This window comes from Rhinolophus hipposideros (genome assembly GCF_964194185.1).
Source record: "Rhinolophus hipposideros genome assembly, chromosome: 3".
NCBI classification, from domain to species: domain Eukaryota; kingdom Metazoa; phylum Chordata; class Mammalia; order Chiroptera; family Rhinolophidae; genus Rhinolophus; species Rhinolophus hipposideros.
This window is the reverse complement of record NC_138049.1, coordinates 11,644,202-11,669,213: the sequence shown is the minus strand read 5'-3', so window position 1 is coordinate 11,669,213 and position 25,012 is coordinate 11,644,202. Positions and strand designations below refer to the sequence as shown.

Sequence of the window (25,012 nt, the reverse complement as noted above, 5' to 3'; positions counted from 1 at the left end):
CATCAGCTCTGTAAAGTAATATTACCTACACTTTTACAAATGAAAAAGCTGACATACAGAGCAGGTAGACTAACTACTTTACACAGCTAGCTAATTATAAAGTCAGAATTTGAGTTCAGGTTTTCAAACACCAAATTTGGGGCCCTTTGGACGTTAGTAGAGCTGTCTCTTATAATAATCTTTGCCTTTTCATTTTCTCCTTAGCAGCATGCTTACTTTTTCTGCAAACAGCAAGTCCCATTCCATTCTTACAGAATGAATGAGTCCCATAATTCTTGTAGACACTCCAGGCCAGGTGTACAGTAGGCACCTAATAGATATTTGTTGATTTACATTGAACCTGTCTCTAATACAAGTTAGAGTACGCAAACTATTTACCAAATTTGGAAAATTCAGAGGAGCCTGATGTGACTCGCAGTAATTGACACCGTGTACCCAAGGGCTACATGTGGGACCACAGATCAGCAGCCACTGGGTAATTTTAAAGGGTCTGATCACCAAGGCATATAGGTCCTAGAAAGGGACATTGGAGGGCCAAATGCAGCTTGTTTTGGAATTGAGAATCCTTGTCAAGGCTTCATTCAGAAATGACGTGGGGCTGACTTCCTGTTCCAAACCTTAAACAGGCAAGCTAGTGAATCTAAGGCTTTTATTCCTATCTGCCTGCCAACAAACCTGAAGCAAGTACCTGAATTTTGCATCTGCTGATAAATTCTGAGTTAATGCCGCCAAAATTTTTAAAGCAAGAGTGAGGGATGGAAACAAGACACATCTATTTATTCTTTGGGAGGAACTATTAAGTTAAAGCCATTCTTAAATACCCCAAAAATGAGACATCAATCCATGTAAACTATTGTCTTCAGACTAGATTAGCTCTGTCTGGAATCACATGTAAGCAAAGAGACCCCTAGTGGACAAACATGTTTAAGTATACTATTTAGCTTGAGATAGAAGACGGAAACCTCATTCTGACTGTCTAATTTAACATTATTTTTATTTCAACACAGCATATTTTAAACTACTAGAATTATAAACCCAGAAATCTAAGTTTTCAAAAGAATATTTTGTGTTTATTTCTAAAGTAAGTTTTTGCTCTTTTATTTTTTACATGAGACTATCTTACTGCATTAAGTCATGAGAATACAAAAATTACTGAACAGATTGTAATGGGCCAGACACTTCAGTTCATCCTTCCCCGAACACATGTGTGCCTATTTTTTTTTTCTGTTTCCATACCTTTGTAGACTTTGCATATGAAATTTTCCATTTGTCTTTGGGTTGTTTTATTCTTGCTTTTGGTTAAGTCAAGCCAAAGACTTTTTTTTTTTTTTCCAGCCAGCTTCCTGTGGTCTGCCCAGCTTCCTGTGGCCAACCCACTCTCTTCATTTCATACTCCCTTTCTCACTCACTCCTCACCTACACACTGTTTTATACCTATCTCCTCTCATTCCTCTTATATATGCACCTGCCACCCTCCCACTGCCCTAGATAACTTCTCCTAACCTTAAAAGTAAAAGTCTATCATCACAAAAATAGGAAATCATCTGCTTTTTCTTTACTAAATACTACTGAAATTTGGTTGTCAAAAGTGTGTACTAGAAATTGTTTTTTTAATTAAATGAATACGTTTACTTGCAATTTCTATGCTCTCGTGGACTCAAACAGAAGTTTAGGTCTGAAAGAGGAACACTTGTTCTAGGGGAAGTTAGCTGACATTTACAATGTCTGGTTACTTTGAGCCTGCCATGCTGTAAAAGCTGAGCGATGTGAATGAAGTATTATTTGGAGAAGCTGCAGCCAAGGAATGCCAATGCTCCAGACATGTGGATGTAAAACTGATCTTGGAAGTAAGCCTTCCTGTCTCAACCACTCCAGCTAAAACCACGTGAATCAGAGATGAACTGCCAAGTCAAGCCCTTCCCAAATTTCTCTCGTGGGCAAAGCAAAAAGATCCTTACTCCTTCATTTTCAGTAAGTAAGATGAGGTGGGCCTTACTTTTACTATCACATATTTGATGGTGAAATGTTGAACCTTTCCCTTTGATATTAGGAATAAACCAGAGATGTTCATTATTATTCAACAGCATTGTATCAGAAGTGCTCATAAAAAAATGGTAAGAATTATAATGATTAAAAAATACTGTCACTATTTTCAGATGATTTTACATGTAGAAAATAATCTACACATGAATTATTAAAACTAAAATCTGTACATAGGTTTTATGGTTGCTAGAAGGGCTGAAGGGTTGAAGGAAGGGTTGCTAGATACAAGGTCAACAGGTGAAAATCAATAACATTTCTACGTACCAGCAACAAATGGCATGAAAATAAAATTTTAAAGATTAGACATGTACAACAACATCTCTAAATGCCAAATACATTAGAATGAATCCAACAAAAGATGTGTACTATTTCTATGGAGAAATCTGTAAAACATGATTGAAAGAAATTAAAGAACAAGATCTAAATAAATGGAAGGATATGTGGTGTATTCATTAACTGGATGACTCCAGATTGTAAAGATGACTATAGTGCGTGCTTTTTTCCTTTTTTCACTGTTAATTTCATTATCTTATAGTTATAAGGATATTATCCTACTCTTTCTTCTAGAACTTTTGGGGTTTGTTTGGGGTTTTTTTGCCTTTCATATTACATCTACAATCTACTTGCAATTAATTTTTTATTATGATTTCAAACAAGAGTCGTTTCATTTTTTAAATTAATAACCAATTGTCTCGGTATCATTTATTGAAAATACTGTCATTTCCCCATTAGCTCTAACCATAAAGGCAAAACTTGGTAAGTTAGAACAAACTAAAATTAAGAATTTCTATTCACCAAGAGACAACAATATGGGTTGTAAAAGCAAGCAAATGAATGAGAAAAGATATGTGCAATACATATAACCTATGAAAGGCGATATACCAGAATGTATAAAGAACTATAAATCAACAAGAAACAGGCAGAAAATCCAAGAGATAAATGAGAAAAGACTTAATAGCTATTTCACAAAGGAGGATGTCAGCCAATATACACTTGGAAAACTGCTTAACCTTACTAATAATGAGGGAAATGCAAGGCAAAATTGCAAAGGAATACCTTCAAACACCCGTGAAAACTTTAAAAATTTAAAAGACTGATAATACCAAGTGCCAGACATTGCAGAAATAATGAAAACTCTCAAACACTGCTGGTGAGAGTATAAATGAGGGCAACCATTTTGGAAAACTGGCAATATCTGCTAAAGCTGTGAGAAAATTTTAATATCTGAAAATATAAAAGTCATGGTAAAAATACATTTTTATATATATATATATATATATATATACACATATATATATATATACATATATATATATATATGATACTGTTATAGACTGATAACAAAAAAATAAAGCCATAAATTATAACCTTCATTAACAAATATTGCCTCAAAATAGATCAAGCAACCACAACTCACAGAACTGGAGAGAAAAATAAATTACTCAGCAATTATAGTTGAAGATTATAGAACACATTTCTCAGAAACCAATAGCTTAAGCAGACAATAAGTAAACAGAAATACAGATGAACCAAATGACACAAATTAATAAATTCAGAAACACAGAACTTTATACTTGAGAAACAGAGAATACAAACTCATTTCCAGCACACATGGTATATTGTCAAAAATTGACGATGTACTACATTTACCAAGGAAGCCTTAATAAATTTCACATAATCAATTTAACACAGATTATGTTCTCTGACTATAATGCATTAATTATAGAAATTAATAATAAAAGTAGCTTTTAAAAGTCTATATGTCTGGAAACGAAATCTCACACTACCAAAAAAATTGGATTAAGAAGGAAATCAAATTGGAAATATTTAGACTTTATCACCATTGAAAACACTACATGTTAAAATATTTAGGGGCCATGATTAAAACATTTTTTAGAGGACATTTCATACCTTAATTACATTTATCAAAAAATAATAAGAAATGAAAACAAATAAGCTAAGGGCTCAACACATGAAACTAAAACAAATAGCAACCCCAAGAAAGAAATAGTAAAAAATAAAGGCAGAAATCAATGAAATAGAAAAATATGGGGAAGAATAATGAAACCCAAAACTGGTTCTTTAAACAAAATTAATAAAATAGAGTGCCAGTAAGATTGATTAAGGGAGAAAAATTAGATACAAATAAAAACTTCCAAGATACAGCTTTAATTTGTCAATTATTCAGACTGAAATTAACTTCAAAAATTTTATTTGGATGCAGGTAAGTAGTCAAAAATAAATCTAATTTTGAGAGATTGTCTGATAATCCATCTTGCAACCTGCTCTCTTGAAAAAGATTTAAAAGTCTTTGCCCAAGTCTAACTTATTTTTTTCATACACTGGTAATTGGGAGTAAAAATCAAATTGAAATTAGAAACAAATTATCCAGAAATCAGAGAAAATTATTTTCCCCATAATTTTTTTCCATGCAAAATTACCTAAACTTGGGTGGCTGATTGGCTCAGTTGGTTAGAGCACAGTGCTCATAACACCCAGGTCGTCGATTTGATTCCCACATGGGCCAGTGACCTGTGCCCTCCACAACTAGACTGAAAACAGCTACTTGACTTGGAGCTGAGCTGTACCCTCCACAACTAGACTGACAACAATGACGAGTTAGAGCTGATGGGTCCTGCCTGGAAAAACACACTGTTCCCTAACATTCCTCATTAACTTTTTTTTAATTACCTAAACCTTTAAAAACTATTATAACATGAGGACAATTATATATACTCAAAATTCAAAACTAAACAAACTGGAAAACTACTGTCAGTTTCCGAGCCTGCTGCTTTCTTCTGCCTAATAATCTTATACCTTTTTAATGCAGAACCCCAATTCTCAATGCTCACCTAAAGGATATTTTTATTGGACATTTTTAGATTTTTCTCTGACCAGCTCTTTTTATTTCAAGGAATTGCCTCTTCCCTTCGTTGTGGCACTGTCAAATTATATGGCCCCACATCCTCAAAACAGGATCAAGCATATGGCCCCGGCTGACCAATCATTCATTCATCAAATATGTATTGGCTGACTGCGTGCCAGGCAGTTTTACAGCCTGAAGATACGATACTGAACAAAATAAATAGGACCTCCTGCCCTCATGGGTTTACATTTCATGGGGTAGACAAACAATTAACAAGATAAATAAGTAAAATAAATGGTATATTAGATGGAGGTAAACGGAGAAAAATGGAATAAGAAAGAACATCATAGAATTTTAAAAGGATGAATAGGAATGGTCTTACTAAATAGCTTACATTTGACTAAGACCTGAAGGAGGTGAGGAAACAACCTGTGGATATCCAAGGGTGGAATAGTCCTGGTTTAGGGAACAGTCAATGCAAAATCACTGGGTTGGGAGTATGTCTGGCATGGGTAAGTCATCACGAGGATGCCAGCATGGCTGAAGCTCAGTAGCAATAGGAAGAGAATGGTAGGAGATAAGGTCGGAGGGGTTTTGGGAGGCCAGATCATGTAGATCAGGGTGTTCTTTTAAGCTATTGTTGAAGGCTTAGCTTTCTTTGAAGTGAAACAGGCCAAGTTTTATCAGTTCCAACAACCATGTTAACAGCTCTGGCACCAGCCCTGAGAAGAGGCTGAAGGAGTAAGGACATAAACCAAGAAATCAGTTAACAGTCTACTGCAGTAATCCAGAGAAGAGTCTTGGACCAGAGTTGTAACCGTACAGGTGGTAAAAATAAGTGAACCAAAGTACTCAAAATCGCCTTGGCCATCATGGTCGATTTAGAAAAGAGTACATGAACTAAGTCAGGCTAATCAGGAAATTCTACCTGAAGTATTGGGAAACAGATTGTCTTTTTTTTCTGGGATTTTAGCCATGAGTGCAATATAAACTTCAAGTTAGCAGTGGCCATCTTGGTTACCTGGTGGAGAGAATAGAGAACGAAACAAAGCAGTGGGAAGCAGAGCCCAGAGAGAGAGGGGAAAAGGAATATCTTCCCATGCCACCAAATGCTGAACCAGATATATTTAAAAAGAGGTATACTTAAATATGTCTTGTGAAATTTCAGAATTTCAAATGAATACAGAGAATTCTGAAAGTTTACAGACCGGATAAAAAGGTATTAGGTGCAAAGAAACAAGAATAAGAATGGCATCAGGTTTCTCATACACAACGTAGGATATTAAAGGATATTAGCACAATGCCTTCAAAGTTCTATGTGAAAATAAATTTGTACATAAAATTCTATACCCAGCCAAATAAATAATAAGGGCAAAATAAAGACATTTTCAGACATTTTTATTTCTCATATATCCTACATGAAAATATTGCCTAATAAAATAATTCAATAAACTGAAAAAGAAATTTAAGGAGAAAAACATTGGATACAAGAAGGAAAAAGACATAAGATTAAGGTTCACAGAAAGCTGAGCACATAATTGTGAGAGAAAAAAAGTACAAAATAAGTGAATGGCAATCTTTTAAAATAGTTCTAAGTCCAGTTTCATGTTCCTAGTTCAATATCCCATGGATAGGTTTTGCAATCAATTTTCACTGTATTTTGAGTTACATTTAATTTCAAGATGTGGTTGTATTGAAAAGAAAAAGAAATAATAAAATACTATTAATAATACAAATAAAGTCTATAGATATATAGGCATGTGAGGGCCATTTTTTCTCAGACATTTTTTTTTTTTACTGTTGATTATATGTGTACTCTCAATAATCCTTGTTTTATTTATTCCTACCTAAAGTTAGAAACCAAAAACAACAAAAGAACAAGACAAACAAATGAGAAACAAAAACTCATAGACACAGACAATAGTTTAGTGGTTAACAGAGGGTATGGGGAGTGGGGGAGGGAGTTGAGGGTAAGGGGGATCAAATATATGGTGATGGAAGGAGAACTGACTCTGGGTGGTGAACACACAATGGGATTTATAGATGATGTAATACAGAATTGTACACCTGAAATCTATGTAATTTCACTAACAATTGTCACCCCAATAAATTTTTAAAAAAAGAAAGTTAAAAATTTGAAATTAACTTTAAAAGGTTAAAATAACTTACCTGTATAGTAAAACATAAGGAATTACAAATGTGACTGATTAAGGAAGGAAACGTTTTTTATAGAGATGCCTAATGCAAGAATTTCCAGAAAAGTTTATCCAAAAAAGAAAATTACTGGTGCTCTCTATATCTAGTTTTTCTCTCCTCCCTCAGCCCCCAGAGAGAACTTCAGCCCCACATAGTTAGGAGAGGCCATATGACTAGTTCTGGCCTGTAGACTCGATTGGAGGTGACATGCAACATTTCCAGTTAGGAAAAGAGTTTGAATGTTCTACACTATCTCTTTTCCTGCCGTGGGAAATCCTGAAGCCACCTTGTACCATGGAGCTTCGCCACAAGATGGTGGAGCTTCAGTCAACTTGTACCCCTGAGTGACTCTGTGAAATAGAGAAGCCTTCCCTTTCTCCTGTCGACCAGCGTTGAACATATAGTGTGAATAAGAAATAAAAGTTTACTGCATTAAACCACTGAGATTTCAGGGTTAATTTGCTGCCTCAGCATAGTCTGGCCTAGACTGACAAGAGCTCCTTGTGCCTCACCATTAACAAAAGTCTTGTCTAAAAATGTTAAAGTTGTGTTTAAATGTTTCCTGCATAAAGTAAACTGACAGATACACAAGGTATTTAGTCCGTTTTTTTAAAAAAATTTAGTTGGAAAGTGATTTTATTAGGATGACATTAATATTTCTACTGAGTATAATAAACCAAAGGAAAATGAAACATCTGTCAACAAAAAACTTTGGGAGTAAGATTATGCCTCCTCTCTTCTCTTCGCACTGTCTAAAACAATAAATGCAGAAAATTTTCTGGAAAAGTACCCCATTAATTTGTGGAAATCACCTGATGAGATTTTGAAATTTTTCTACTAATACCTATCAGTTTGGGATTCTGTCCCTTGGAAGGCTATATTCATATTTTAAAACAAATTTTAAGAAAGCACTAATATTGTTAACCAGAAAAAAATAATAGCTCAAATGTTAACCTGCCTTCTTGAAAATTTGAAAAGCTTTCATATTCTGTTTCAAAGAACAACCTCTATATAAATATTTCTTCAGCTAGCCAATTCTCTTTTTGTAATCCAGTTGTCCCCATCCCTGTTCACTTTGGTATATTTTATGCAAAAAATTATGAGCCTCCAAGAAGAAAACATGTGGTCATCTATTCCTTCACTGCCAGCACACAGTATTTTAACACAGAACTTATTTTAAAATAAGCCAAGAAATCTTGGAGCTCAAGTTCTTTTTCCATTAAAGGTATGAGACTTGGCCCCACATGTTTCTGTTCTGGAAAAAATTCATTGACACTCTGAATCACCTGGTAACATAAATTAACATTAAGTAGGTCTTAGAATATAACTCTCATAGGCACAGAAAGAAAAAAAAATTGGAAAAATATAACCTTGTTTTCAAAATATATTCACATAAAACTCTGCAATATTCACTGCCCAGTAGGAATATGTCAAAATAATTAGACAAGCATTCTGTAGTTAAGAATTCTGTGAAAACTGTTGGTGAGATTGTAAAAAGGTACAGCTGCTGTGAGAAACAGCAGTATGGCAGTTCCACCAAAAAATTAAAAATAGAATTTCCATATGATCTGTCGATTCCACTTCTGGGCATACATACAAAAATATTGACAGTAGGGTCTCAAATACATATTTGTACATCCGTCGTCATGGCAGCATTATTTACAATAGCTAAAACGTGGAAGCAACCCAAGCAATGGATGAATGAATAGGCAAAATGTAATATAGACACATAATAGAATATTATTCAGCTTTAAAAAAGAAGGAAATTCTACAGTATGTACAACATGGATGATCCTGGAGGACATTATGCTAAATGAAATAAGCCAATCACAAGAAGACAAATACTGTATGATTCCGCTTATATGAAGTACTTAGAGTAGTCAAAATCATGAAGACAGGAAGTATAATGGTGGTGTCCAGGGGGAGGCGGGAAGGGTGCATGAAGCGTTATTGTTTAATGGATGTAAAAATTTCAGTACTCCAAGATGAAAAGAGTTATGGGGATGGATCGGAGTGATGGTTGCACAACAATATGAATGTATTTAATAACACTCCACTGTACATTTTAAATAGTTCAGATTGTAAATCGTATATTATGTGTATTTTATCACAATTTTTAAAGTAAAAGAAAACATAATTCTGTGCAGAACTCAAAATAATCATGGGGCCAGAAATTTAGGCACACCTAAACAAGAACTAAATATATACTATTTATTCCCACTACATGCACGTGGACTACGAACTATGTTTATAATATGTCAGAGTGACTATCTAAGCAACAGTACTTTACTATTGCTTAATGACAATGGTAAACATGAGAATTATTAATACGCCTTTGCATTAAGTTGGAGGACATTTGATTTTCCTAGTAGCTGATTCAAGACTTTCTCTTAGGTAAACATCTAGCTTTGCCTTAAAAATACCATAGTAAGCTCTTTGTTGTCAAATCTGAGATCCAGAGTGTTTGCAGAAAGGCTTATATGAGGCAATGAGAGAAAGATGGGAGATGGAGCCTTGAAAATGGAGGACAGCAGTGTGATAGAAAAAGTGACATCCACAATGTTGGTATAAGTAGAAAGTAGTGAAGAGTCAAGCATTGCCTTCATGTTGGTTTCCGGTGGACCCAAGAAAATACATAAGGATACCTGAAGAAATAAGTTGTTGGGAATTCATACAAATCATTGCCAGATGCACCCCATTCTTAAAGGCCATAAATTTGGGGGGATTAGTGCCAAATGCATAAAATATCCAACATGCACAGATGCCTCAGCTGATGACAATAACATTCATTTATCACCATCATAACTAACATTTATTGAATGCCTCACTACATATATACCAAATATTGTTCTAAGAGCTATGTTCCCATTAACTCATTAGATCCTTGCACCAGCTTTATGAGGCACTATTATGATCTCCATTTAACAAGTGAGGAAATTGAAGCACATAAGGGTGAAGTAATGTGACCAAAGTCACACAGCTCTTAAGTGTCAGAGACAAGATTCAAACCCAGGGCATCTGAGTTCAGACCCTGCCCTCCTCACCAGTAAGCTATGTCCCTAATTCTGTTTAAGGCAAGAACTTCTATAATGCTTAACAAAACTCAAATTATCTAATTTTGTCATTGGTGGCATAGTTGGTTATCATCTTTTATAAGCAGAATCAAGTTTTATATTACAAGAGACCATAGAGTTTACCTAATCCAATCTTTCAACCAATGCAATGTTCCTTCATAACACACCTTTTTCTAAGCCAGTCTTTTTCTAAATACCTTTCATGATGGGAGGCCCCATAACCTGAGAATCAGAAGTGTTTTATTAAAAATAGTACTTGACAATTTTTGAAGATGGTAAAGCCCTTCCATTTTTTGTCAACATTTTAGGGTAACAGGTTTTGTAAAGAATCAATGAAAAGTATGAATATGAAAAGTATCACTTAAAATTCTTCAGTGACATCAAATGTTATGGCAAATAAAGCATTCTTTACTATAGTAGGTAATATATGGGAGTTTTATTGACTGAGTCATACAATCTATGTCATCAATAAATGTATATCTTTAGTACATACATGTGGAAACAATAGGAGTGTATATATTTGAAGACATCTGAACAGCTAAGATATGCACTAAAACTAATTTTTTTTCAGTGAATTGGACAACCAGGACCATGAGTTTTAATTTACAGAAGGACAATAATCACCAAAGAATGATGGTGACTAGTGGTTCATCAGTAACCATGTTTCGGACAGTTGAAAGAAAATTAAAAGTGGTTGGAAGTATATACTGAGGAAACAGTGATTACTATTGTTGTTTAGCTCATAGAAAAAATAGTACTTAAATGAATATATTAATATTTTCAGAAAATTTACCAGAATTTCAGTTATATCCATTGAGTCACAAAAGGATGTGTCCTTCATATCATAGATGGCTGTGAAAAGAATGCTTCCTTTGCATCTCCCAGCAACTTTAGGATGTTGGGAGATGCAAGGGAAGCATTCTAAGCAACTAACTCCTTTTCATCTTAAAAAGGAGTTAAACCAAACAGAAAAATGTGTGTCCCAGTCAGGAGTTAAAACATAAAATTCTTTTTAAACAATTTTAATAAATAGAAAATCAAAGGAACGATGAGAAGAATTACACTCATGTAAAGAACTCCAGTCATGCCTGGATCATTAGTTTTAAACTTTTAAAGCTGGAACATCTTAAGATTATTTTACTTTTATATTATAATGTTACATATAAATGCTTCAGTTTAATTACTAATAATTCAGTAAATGCCTCATTTCTAAAGCATTCAATTTGCTATTGGGCATGTAAACACATAGTTGCTTATAAAATAGATCTTTCACATAATTATAGTTCTATGATACTTTGATAGTTATGGTATATTCCTAACCAACAAGGGGGTCAAAAAATGTAATTCCATAAATAAATTGCTTTACTAAATAACTTTTCCACTGAAAAGTAATCACCATCAAAAATTAATTTTCAAAGGAAATCCAGAGGACCAAATAAAGTTTGCTATTTATCAATACTATTAGCTTCACTCTGCATTCATCCTGACCTAGTGATAATTATACCTAGGCTATTATCACTTGGTTCACAAATTAAAAAACAAAATGGAGTACAGACCCTCTGAGTCATAAATATCACTAACAAATTAATTTTGAAGAATTTTCAATTACATACCCAAAAACTATGAGCTTCTTTGTCCCAGTACTGTTGCCTCTGATCTGTACAAGAGAAAGACAAGAAACAGGGTCATGAGATTTCTAGCTGGACTCCACTGTCTACAGGAAGTCGGAATCCTACCATGTCAACCCCAAGAAGAGGCAACAAGATACTAAGTTGGTCATGGTAATTACTATCCAGTGTCTCTCCTGGAGAAGGAGACAGAAAGTTCTATCTCATAGGAAAGAAGAAAACCTGGGTAGTAAACTAGCAGGAATTCATTAAACTGAGATCTCCTGGAATGAAATGTTTTCTAAAAGATAAAGTAAAAATAATGTTCTAACCCCTTTGAACACTCCTCAAGATACATTTTACATTGCTTTTAAATACAGACATACCCTGCTTTATTGTGCTTCACTTTGTGACTCTTCACAGATATTTCATTGTTTACCAACTGAACGTTTGTGGCAACACTGTGCTGAAGAAGTCATTGATCTGTATCATTTTTCCCAATAGGCTCAGAGGACGGTTAACATTTTTAATTAAAGTATGTACATTGTTTAGACATAACGCTATTGCACACTTAATTGACTTCAGTACAGTGTAAACATAATTTTTATATGCACTGGGAAACCAAACAATTCATGTGACTCGCTTTATTATGATATTCACTTCATCGTGGTGGTCTGGAATGGAACCCACAATGTCTCTGAGGTATGCCTATACCTTGAAAGACATGCACATGGATTTGAAACTTTCATCTGTTTTCCTGGAATTTTGCCATGGGAAAATGCTTCATATTAGTAATAATAATTCCATCCATTACCTAAACCATATGTTTAAAAAGCACAGATTTTTTTTTAAACAGAGTTTACTTTGTAAATCTGTTTCAGGCTTACAGTAAAATGAAAAGGAAGTTACAGATATGTCCCATATACTCCCTCTCCCCACACACACAGTGTCCTTCCTTATCAACATTACTCATCGGAATGGTACATTTTTTACCAAGGATGAACCTACATTGAGACTTCATAATCACCCAAAGTTCATAGTTTACCTTAAGGTTCACCCTTGGTGTTCTACATTATATGTGTATGGACAAATGCACAATGACATGTATCCATCATTATAATGTCATACGTAGTATTTTCACCACCCTGAACATGCCCAGTGCACTGCCTATTCATCTTTTTCTGCCCTCACCTGACAACCACTCATCTTTTTACTGTCTCCACAGAGTTGTGTTTTTCAGAATGTCATATTGTTTCTTATCATGGCTTCATAGCCCATTTCTTTTTAGTGCTAAATAATATTCCATAATCTAGAGGTACCATAGAGTATCTATCCTTCACCTACTGAAGGACATCTTGGTTCTTATTCATGAACATGGAATATCTCTCCATTTATTTAGTTATTTGACTTCATTCATCAAAGTTGAGTACTTTTTCTCATATAGACCTTGTACATATTTTGTTAAATTTGTACCTAAGAATTTTATTTTAAAGGGTAATAATGTAAATGGTTTTGCATTTTTCATTTCAAATTCCACTTGTTTATTGTTGGTATATAGAAAAACAATTGACTTTTGTATATTAAACTTGTCTCCTGAAATCTTGTTCTAATAGTTTATTAGTTGCAGTTTTCTTTTGAGCTTTCAGATTTTCTCCATAGATGACCATATCATCTGCAGACGAAGTGAATTCTATGTTTTCCTTCCCAATCTAAATACCTTTGATTTCTTTTTTTTTTTTTTTCCTTATTGCACTAGCTAGAACTTCTAGTATGGTGTTGGAAAAGAGTGGTGAAGAGACATCCTTGCTTTACACCTAATCTTAGTGGGAAAGCTTCAAGTTTCTTATCATTAAACGATATTAGCTGTAGGTTTTTTGTAGATCGTTTTTATCAATTTGAAAAAGTTTTCCTCTCTTCCTAGTTTACTGAGTTTTTATCATGAATGGGTGTTGGATTTTTGTCAATTTTTTTTTCCTTATCTATTGATATGATAGTGTGATTTTTCTTTTATACTCTGTTGATACACTGGACTGCATTAATTGATTTTCAAATGTTGAAAAAGCCTTGCATACCTGAGATAAATCTCACTCAGTCATGCTGTATAATTCTTTATATACTTTTTTTGGATTTTATTTGCTAATATTTTTTGAGAATTTTTGTATCTACTATGTTCATGAGAGATACTGGTCTTTAGTTTTCTTCTCTTGTCATGTCTTTGTCTGGTTTTGGTATTTTGAAAGAGACTGTAGAGAATTAGTGTTATTTCTTTCTTAAATGTTTGGCAGAATTCACCAATAAATCCATCTGCTCCTGGTGCTTTCTGTTTTAGAAGGTTATTGATTATTTATTCAATTTCTTGAATAGATGTAGACCTATTCAGATCATCTATTTCTTTTTGTGTAAATTCTGGCAGGTTGTCTTTCAGGGAATGGGTCTCTTTCACCTAAGTTACTAAACTTATGGGCATAGAGTTCTTCATAGTATTCCTTTATTATCCTTTTAATTTCCATCAGATCTGTAGTGGCGTGTCCTCTTTCTTTTTTTCTTAGTTAGACTGACAAGACATATTGATTTCATTGATGTTTTTTTAAAAACCAGCTTTTGGTTCCATTGATATTCACTACTTAGACTCATTTTTAGTTCATTGATTTATACTCTAATTATTATTTCTTTTCTTCTGCTTACTTTGAATTTAATTTTCTCTTCTTTTTCTAATTTCCTAAAATAGAAACTTAGATTATTGATTTTTATATCTCTGTTATTTTCTAATTAATGCTTTGAATGATATAAATTTCCTCAAGCACTGCTTTTGCTGCAAGAGTCTTCTCTTTTAAATCTATATATTTGTACCTAACAATAAAATGAGATGGTTTTTCAAGAAGGTATGTTGCTTTAATAATGCAACTGTTTTGAGCACTTGGTGTTTTTAACTTTTAAATTTTCTCTAACTTTTTATTTTGAAAATGTTCAAATTATAGAAAAGCTGCAAGAATAGTTAACAATGAACACCTGGACAGCCTTCAACTAGATTCTTACTTTATTACTATTTTGCCAAATTTGCTTTATCTCTCTGTCGGTAGATAGATAGATAGATAGATAGATAGATAGATAGATAGATAGATAGATAGATAGAGCTGAACCATTTGAAAATTACCTGTAAACATAAAGATGTTTTGTCCATAAATACTTTAGTATATACATCCTAAGAACAAATATCCTACTGTAAAATTATACAATAATGATCACATTTGGGAAATTTTAAATGATGCAATACAATTATCTAATATGCAGTTCAAATTTCACCATTTGCCTCAATAATGTCCTTTTCAATTTAGGGTATTTATATTTTATTTTAAATTCAGGATACAATCAAGGATCATCTTTGCATATAGTGGCAAGTGTATATAGTTGGGTTTTTTTTGTCTTTGATAATTGACATTTTTGTAGAATCCAGCAGGCCAGTTGCTTTGTATAATGTCCCTCCAATTAGATTTGTCAAACTGTACCCTCACAATTAGACTAGGTTAAACCATTTTGGGCAGAAGTACACAATGTGAAATTGGAATGTTCTCCTTCTGTTTTATATATTTGAAGAAGCATAAAATAGAGTGGATTGATATTTTATTTCAATCACTTAATCACACTTAGTGATTACCTACTATAAAGTAAGTTTAGTGTCAGAGTTTGCAATTTATAAAATGCTTTGGCATGGATTAATTTATTCAATGTGCACAACAACCACATGAGGTAGGTATTTTCAATCATCTTTTCTTTTTCAATGGAAATTTATCCAAGTTTATATAACCAGTAAGACGACGTCTGTAGCCAAAATTTAAGTATAGAAATACTGTAAATATACTACTAGAATAAGTAGTCCTCTATTTTCATGTCAAATAAATCTAGACATTTTTCTCTTCTACAACTTCCACTCCACATTGTCCGAACTTTATGCCTTACAGTGCTAGTTTTCCTATGTTAAGTTGCAAGGTAATGTGTATGACGCTTTATCTAAACATTTTCCACCCATAATGATTTGAAATTATAATAGTAAAACCAGAAACAATGCAAACATAGATAGATGCTAGCTGTGTTGAGTGCCAAGTCATTGGCTTTTGTTCATGTATCTGTCTGCATTTGATGTATTTGGTAATACACCAGTTCCTCCTTTCTCCCCAGACAAGATTTTATGTCACTTCCTTCTACTTCCCAAAGCAGTGAAAATGGCTTTGTTTCACGATCAATCAGCATTTGTACAAGAACTTCTCAGCGTATTAAATTAGTATTTAAAATTTATTTATTTTTATTTATTTATTTATTTTTACCTTGGACCTCACAATCCCAGTATTGTTTAGTTTAGGACCCTGTCAAGAAAAGTTTGGTTATCAGTGTGTATAATTGATTCATAATCAATAGCATGAATCTCTAGGTAGACATTCCATCCAGATGGAGCACAAACAGGTTTTCCCATTCTGTAAGTCAAGGGCACTGATGGGGTAAAAGTCAGACAACTTTTATAGTAATACTGAAAATTAAGAAGTAACACCCCCTATGTCCAGGTAAAGGGACTGCAGATGCTTGTCTGGTACCCAGACTCAGATAAATTATCTAAATCATTTTGAGTTTAGAGAGATCTTAAATAAACAGATCTCTCATATCAAAACCACTTTTCCAATTCCAGAAAGGCTCAAGCTGAAATGACAGATCAAGATTCATTTACTTTCATCCATGCACAGTTCCCCTAACACTCAGTGATTTGACTATCTCATATCAAAATAAAAGAATAATTTCAAATGCCTGAATGATGAGTATGATATTATTGTCTTTATCCAATGTTCAATTTCGTAAGGACATATTCCTGAAAATACCCAAATAAGGAACAAATTCTCTTTTCAACTTTCACAGAGTTCTGTAAAAGTAACTTCATTTTCTTTTGAATCGGCATATTATGTAGCTCCTTAAAATAAAAATCTATATTTTACTCCTGGAAAAGCATTATTCTCATTCTTCATTTGAATTTGTTTTCTAAGTCAAATACAGCAAAGGAAGCTGCATTTGATGATTATGCCTTGACTATATAAATTATAGCCAGACAGAAAGAGTGATGAAAAATGTTTCAGCAATGAAGACCTTAATAGGACATGTATCATTCATTTTTCTCTACCAATCCTCAAAAGACTCTTATTACCTTCAAATAACAATAAGAGAGGCTGCCAGCAGTTAATTTAATCACTGTAATTTCCTAAGAAATAAAGACTGATGTCTGTTGAAAATTATTCCAGTTATGTCTTTGAAAATGAGTTCAAAACTGTTAAAATTACTACTTTCAATATTATATTAACCTCCAGTAAGTGTTATTATTCTCACAATCCTCCAAGAGCCAAAAACGACATCAGTGTCCAATTTTTTTAATTCAGAAAAAAATCAACTTTGAGATGTCACAGTTATTTTTAAAATTTTGCTCAAATTCAATCTACTTAAGGTTTAATCTAACCCTTTCTGATACATCCTGAGAAGCAATTTCTCTACTTAAAAACAAAAACATGGCCCAAATTTATTTTATTGAGTCACATTAAATCCAACTCTCTAACCACTTGAAAATAACGGGAAGATAATTACAAGGAAGGGATCTCACAAAAACAACAATGATGAAAATAATAATAGCCAACATTTATTAAGCTCTGATTATGACTTACTTTGTGCTGGCATATGCTAACTGCTGTACACATATTAATCATTTAATTTTCACAACAACCCTATGAAGCTGGTCCTGTTTTTATTCCCATTTTACAGATGAACAGCCCTTAAATCTGCTGCTCCAGCTCAGGTCCTCTGCTCTGTATTCAATGGCCACCCCACCACTCCCAAAAGGGCTGCCTGTTCTGCCCCCCACCTCCTGTACACATCCTCCCACACACGTTTCTGACCAGTCCTTTTTTTTACTAAATGTGTTGGAGTGACATTGGTCACTAAAATATTATAGGTTTCAAGTACATGATCCTATAATACAGCATCTATACATGACATTGTGTGTTTGATGAGGATTCTGCTCAGTGACACCTGCTTTTCTTTGATCACAGCTGTCCCTCCAGGACCCACGGATACTCTAGAAGAGGAAACAGATGGGAAGAGTATGGAACAGGGAAGGTCTGTGTGAGCAGCCTCTGCACCCACAGCCACGCCTCCTCCCACCCTGCCAGACTCCTTTGCTCATCTTGGCTTTTCCCAGGGCTCTACCCCCTGGTCCAGCTTCTTTTGGGGGCCTCCAATCAATAGCCAAATCTCTACTGTCTACAGCACAACTGCAGAAAAGGTTAGCTCCTCTTCCTTAGGGCTCTTGGATCTCCTGCAATGTCCCTGGCCTTGCTGCTGTGTCCCTGAGCCTTCTGAAGTGATGCTGCTTGGACGCACACATCACAGCAGTAGTTCGCTGTTTGCAGCCTAGCACTGCAGGTCATGTGGGCAGACTCTCATCCTGACGCGGCTCAAAACACCATGTTGCTAATGATTAGCCACAGGAAGGAGGCAAAATTCACGCCTCTCTAATATTTCCGTGTTTTGATCCTTGGTACGAGGTCAGACAACTAAGTGTATGAACTTGTTGCAACAATGTTGCTAAACTTTTTTGATATCAGAGGGATTATTCATTAAGAATTTGTAAAAAAAAAAAAAAAAAGAAAAAAGAAAAAAAAGAATATATGGTTGTATTAAATCAGAATTACAAATCATAGTCCAAATCTCGTGATATGAACCTTAAGGTATTTTTCTAAATAAAATAAAATAAAATTTAAAAATTAAAAAAAAAAAAAAAAAGAATTTGTACCAACTGGACAAACAGTTAACCAAGGTTACTATTTGGAAGTGCTGACAAGGCTGCGTGAAAAAGTTAGACGACCTGAACTTTTCACCAACAATTCATGGCTCTTGCATCACCAATGCACCAGCTCACACAGCACTGTCTGTGAGGGAGTTTTTAGCCAGTAAACAAATAACTGTATTAGAACACCCTCCCTACTCACCTGATCTGGCCCCCAATGACTTCTTTCTTTACCCAAAGATAAAGGAAATATTGAAAGGAAGATATTTTGATGACATTCAGGACATCAAGGGTAATACGATGACAGCTCTGATGGCCATTCCAGAAAAAAGAGTTCCAAAATTGCTTTGAAGGGTGGACTAGGCTCTGTCGTTGGTGCACAGCTTCCCAAGGGGAGTACTTCGAAGATGACTGTAGTGATATTCAGCCTTAAGGTACGTAACACTTTTTCTAGGATGAGTTCATAAACTTAATTATCTGACTTCGCATGTTGTGAACTCTGCATATATTTGATGAAAATCAAGGGAAGCACAGGGAGAAAGCAAAGGGAAGAAGAGGAAGATGAAAGAAAGGAGGCGTGCGGTGTAACGAATTTCCACGGCTTGTTATTGGAGTTTGAACAGCCAGTGGCCAGGTGGAGGGGGCAGGGGAAGGGAGCTGCCACAGAAGAGGACACAAAGACGCCAGGCGAATACCAAGAACGAAACTCACTGCTCAGTCCTGCTACTCTCTACTCTGCATTTCCCACAGGCCAATGTCACTTTTAACCTCATTAGCCTACCCTAAAGCTCCTCCCCACGCGCTAGAAACATCCGCGAGTGACGATTCATTTGTGTCAACTACCTAGGATAACCCTCCTTCTGTACCTCTCTTTGACCAAAATGTGCATTCCACATAAAATACTATTTACATGACTATCAGTGTCGGTGGTCTGGGGTAAAAGCAAAAGAACAATAAAGTGAAAGAGTCTGACTGCTCTGGGAGGGACTGGTGAATTGGATGCAGACGCTTCCTGTATATTATGCAATGAAGCTTTCCCTTTCTCTTCCTTATGGGTGTAACGTCACTACACATTGATCTAGTTGATCTCTCATACATATAGCAGGCTCGTGATTCACCGTTTCTACCCTGGGCATATTTTTAAAACTAAAGTTGATATGCACATCTGACAATGGCGCTTACTATTGAGCAATGGGAGGGACAAGGTTTATCCAGGGCCTACGTTTACCATGTTCTTACTGCAAGGTTGGCTCCGCTGATAACTACAGCATCTATTCCACTCTTTAGAAAGTCAGGTTGTTTTTGATATTAAAAAATACATGTTTCCATTGTTGTAAACTTAAAATGCAAAAGAAAAAAGTTAATGGGGAAAGAAATCACCCATAATCCTGAAATCCAGAGATACCCACTCTTGTGTATTTCCTGCCCCATTGTCTTCCATTCATTTGGAAAATGTGTAATGTAACAAGGGTATTCTATATCCACAGCTTTGTGTCTACAAGACCTAATCTTAGAGCCCTGCACAGACGGGGATTAGAGCTAATATTTGAGATGCTTGACAAGTCACATTTAGATCTTTTAATCACAGCAGAGGCCCTGACATTCCACTAACTTTATCAGGCATGTAGGAGAGTTTAGACAGCACCCTAATGAGCCATAATGCTCTAAAGAGCATTCTTTTCTTATCTCAGTTGTTGAGCAGGAGGTCATAGGGTACAGAATAATATGAAAGTTCACATGTACATTTTCAGTGTTTGAAAACCAGCACATAAACCACAGAAGTGCTTTTGAGAAAAAGATCAGTAATACTTTCAAGTCTCAATGAGTGGGGCAATCTCAGATATTTCATTGTTTAACATCTCTGCGTTCTTTTAAGGAACAAGCTACATGATTGGCAGAATGCAAAGATTGTTGAACTCAAAATTCCCTGCTAATAGTAAAACAGGATTCAGAATCATCTGGCTCAATTTTAGGGAACTATAAAAAATAACGATCTTTCATAAATGCATAACTTTGCTTTAACAATTTGTCCAATTGTCCCCAAAATGTCTTTTTAGAGATGGTAGTAGAGAACTTCTTAATAATAACGTATACTCAATTTAAGCCAGCAGCTTAACTTTAACTTCCCAAACATTTCATGTGTTATTATAGTCAATTACATAATCGCAAATCAAGAGCATATTTTTGTTGTTGTTGTTCCTATAAGAAACAGACTTTGCCCAGGCCATTAAACTAAAAAAAAAAAAAAAAAAAAAAAAACAAAAAAAAAAACTGACGCAAACCCAAAGAAAGCAAAGGAAATGGACAGCAACCTTCCTTTAAAGAATGAAGAACTGGTAAGTTCTCTTCTCCTTTCAAAAGAGAATGAGTAATTCCTGTTAAGCTTACCAACATCAGCAGCTCGCACACATACATACACACACACACACGTGCATGTACACACACAAGTGTGTAGTCAGAGGAAGAAAGGACACCAGTGTTTCTATTTGTCATAGCACTTCATCTCAAAAGCTCTCAGGAAATCCTGCTATTACTTTGTGAATCATCTATGACTTAAAATATTGTTGTCAATGGTTAGTCTTCTAAAACTTTTAATAACCAGCATCCCACAAGTGCTTTATGAAGTCGGGTACCTGCTCTATACAGGTAGAAGAAGAAAAGTTTCTATGATTTGAAAAAATAAAAAACAAGATTTTTTTGGAAATTGTCAATGTATACTATTCTATTATTCCAAAATTCAGGCATTCTATGCATGAAAAATCTATAAAAGTCATCAGCTGGGCTGTGGAGAAAAAGGAACTCTCATACACTGTTGGTGGGAATGCAGACTGGTGCAGCCGCTATGGAAGGCAGTGTGGAGGTTCCTCAAGAAATTACGAATAGAATTACCATATGACCCAGCAATCGCTCTCCTGGGTATCTACCCCAAAAATATAAAAGCATTTCTCTATAGAGACACGTGTACGCCAATGTTCATTGCAGCTTTGTTTACGGTGGCCAAGACATGGAAACAACCAAAATGTCCTTCCATAGATGAATGGATAAAGAAGTTGTGGTACATATACACAATGGAATACTATTCGGCGTTAAGGAAAGATGATATAGGAACATTTGTGACAACATGGATGGATCTCGAGAGAATAATGCTAAGTGAAACAAGTCAGACAGAAAAAGCAGAGAACCCTATGATTTCACTGATATGTGGTATATAAACCAAAAAGAACAAGACAAACAAAGGAGAAACAAAAACTCATAGACACAGACAATAATTTAGTGGTTACCAGAGGGTAAGGGGGTGGGGGGTGGGTGATGAGAGTAAAGGGGATCAAATATATGGTGATGGAAGGAGAACTGACTCTGGGTGGTGAACACACAATGGGATTTATAGACAATGTAATACAGAATTGTACACCTGAAATCTATGTAAATTTACTAACAATTGTCACCCCAATAAAATTAATTAAAAAAAAAAGTCATCAGCTGGATTATTATTTTTAAAATGAAAACCCATTTCTAGAATTTGTTATAAACCCATTGAAGTTAATGTAGATATTACTGCTTTCAGTCCCCACTTCACATTTTCTAAGTTCCTATGCATGAAGGAGGGCAATTCTCCCACGCTTGTGTGTGGTGTTTTGTATTCCTTCCTAGAAGCACAGGACAGCTCTTCTCAATCTCCATTAAAATAAAATGCAGGTTTGACTGCTTTGTGGGTGAAGCCAAAGCAGAGAAAATTTTAAGCCAAACAGAAAGGATTCCTATTTATTCTGATTCCTCAACTGTCCCTCTGAAAATAACTATTTTTAATTTATTTGAATGTAGGTGTTGAAAGAAGTGGATTTTTTTCTCTTTAACAAAAAGACAAAGTAGATATCCCCCCAAAAATATATGTATATATCGTCAAACACAGAAACACTGCACTTCCCCATTGCCTTTGAAGAGGCAGACATTTCGTGTGCCTTAGCAAAACTCTTCTCTTCAATGAAATCAACAGACATTTCCTTTCCATAGGTAATAAAATTGGAATCCGTATATTCGAAAACAATAGCTTTTATCGTTGCCAGTTAGGAGTGGCTTTCATAGACAAGTTTCCCAATACCTGACCCCTGAAGAGAAGAGATACACACCAACTACTCTAAACCAGAAATAAGCCTCTTTGTTAGATTTAGTGCCATACTTAATGAGCATATAATCAATAAACCTATAAAACAAGTTAACTCAGCCACTTACCAAAGCATATATTTTGCAGCCAATTATCTTGGTTCATTCACCAGAAAGTTATATTAATCACTTAAAATAATCCATGTGCTAGGAGTTTTATAGATGAAATGTGCATATGGTTCTATCAGGTTTAAATTTTCCAAGTGAAAATTATTGTAGTCATAGTGTGGGCTATGTGTCTGTGGCCTTCAACACTCTTCCATCTGTGAATGGAAATAAATGCCCAACTGTCCTAAGTGGCCCTTTCCCATGCTGACCTTAGGCTGGTGTGTTCTGAGATGTGTCTTATTAGGGCCTGTGGCAAGATCACAGTTCTGCAACTGGGAATGGGATTTTTTTATTTTAATTAAAATTTAGTGGGGTGACAATGGTTAGTAAAATTACATAGGATTCAAGTGTACAATTTTGTAATATATCATCTATGTATCACATTCAAGACAACATGGATGGATTTTGAGATTATTATGCTAAAATCTTGAGATTACTATGCTCAGCAAAATAAACCAGACAGGAAAAAGTCAAGAACTATATGATTTCACTGATATGTGGGATATAAAACTGAAAGCAACAAAGGAACAAGACAAACAAAGAAACAAACAAAAACTCATAGACATAGACAATATGTGTTTCTCCGAAAATAAGACCTAGCCAGACAATCAGCTCTAATGCGTCTTTTGAGGTAAAAATTAATATAAGACCTGGTCTTATTTTACTATAATATAAAACTGGGCCTTATATAAGACCAGGTCTTATTTTATTATAAGACTAGATATAATATAATATAATGTAATGTAATGTAATGTAATGTAATATAATATAATATAATATAATATAATATAATATAATATAATATAATATAATATAATAAAATACCTGGTCTTATATTAATTTTTGCTCCAAAAGACACATTAGAGCTGATTGTCTGGCTAGGTCTTATTTTTGGGGAAACACGGTAACTTAGTGGTGACCAGAGGGTAAGGGGAGTGGGAGGATAGTAGAAGAGGGTAAAGGGGAATGGGATCTTTTCAGAAGAGAGTATACATTCCCAATGTTAACAAACTTGGAAAAATATGGAATCTGAGTTGTAGTAATAAAAATTTTCCTCCTCCCATCTTGGCTTTGCTGTCTTCATCCTGTACTCTAAGGAATCTTACTAGGGGACTCCATGGGGTGCTATAAAGATAGCTGCCACAAATGCAGGCAGCCCTAGGAGAAGGTTGGGAGAGAGGAAAGCACACAAGATGGCATGAGTTCTGACAGCAGGCATATCTAGAGATGGATATACTTGCTTTGTAGTTAATAGGATATATTTATGTTGCTTGCAGTCTCTTGGTTGTATAGTTAAGTTCTTGCTAACTGTTCAAGCACAGTAATAACTTTCAGTAACGTCTGCATCCTATTGCCCCAGAGCCAGAGGTGATATTACAATGTGAACACGTCCTGTGTCTCCGTGTCTATGCGTGGTAGAGGGAAACAAAGTTTCTAATAAACAGAACCAGAAGTAAGTTTGGGGGAAATCCTTCCACATTTTAAAGCTCATAGTTCAAAGAAATGTGAGAGAGAAATCCTAAAAATTTACATTACCAGTAATAAACTGTGAAACCAAATGAATCTAAACAATCAATAAAAATGAAAAACAATACTGCTCAATTTATGCTAGAGGACAGATTAAATTATGCTTCTATGTTCTCGAGAGAACAACTTTACAAAATCATTATCATATAAAGAGGCAACCAAATATGCAGCTAAAAGTGTAAGGGGGGGAATAATATTTTAGAGATATATCAGGCAGTTAATTTTTAAATTATCTTATTTTTCTGGTAATATGCTATTTCTGAAATTTTGTCAGCTTTTTAAAATTTGAAACATCTTTTAAATAGTGTTTCCTACAACACTCTTTGTTATTTTGCATTATTTTCCCCCCAAAAAAAGACCCTTCGAATTGTATAAACTTCAGGTCCCACCAAATCTGCATCCACGCTGGTCATCCCGGATTCCTCACATTACAGCTTGGCCTCCTCTGGGCTATGGTGAGTGGGTGATGTGTCCACTTTGGGGCTGTCATCTCCTGGGGCCATACAGTGGTGGTAGACAGAGGTTTGTGATGTTCTCCAAGGGGCGTGAGAATCTTGGGCACAAGAGTTGAGACGGTCTCATCCAGGCACCCCTCCAACCTTGAATATTAGCATTG

General features: G+C 34.9%; 1 protein-coding gene across 3 annotated transcripts in view; it reads right to left on the bottom strand.

The window, feature by feature from the left end:
- IPCEF1 (interaction protein for cytohesin exchange factors 1) overlaps window positions 1-25,012 on the bottom strand; it is a 160,432-nt gene that overhangs the window by 103,743 nt on the left and 31,677 nt on the right. For all 3 annotated transcript variants that reach the window (XM_081044331.1, XM_081044332.1, XM_081044333.1), the window contains exon 2: window positions 11,793-11,836. The gene's annotated coding sequence lies outside the window, so the exon portion shown is untranslated. The remainder of the gene's footprint in view (window positions 1-11,792; window positions 11,837-25,012) is intronic.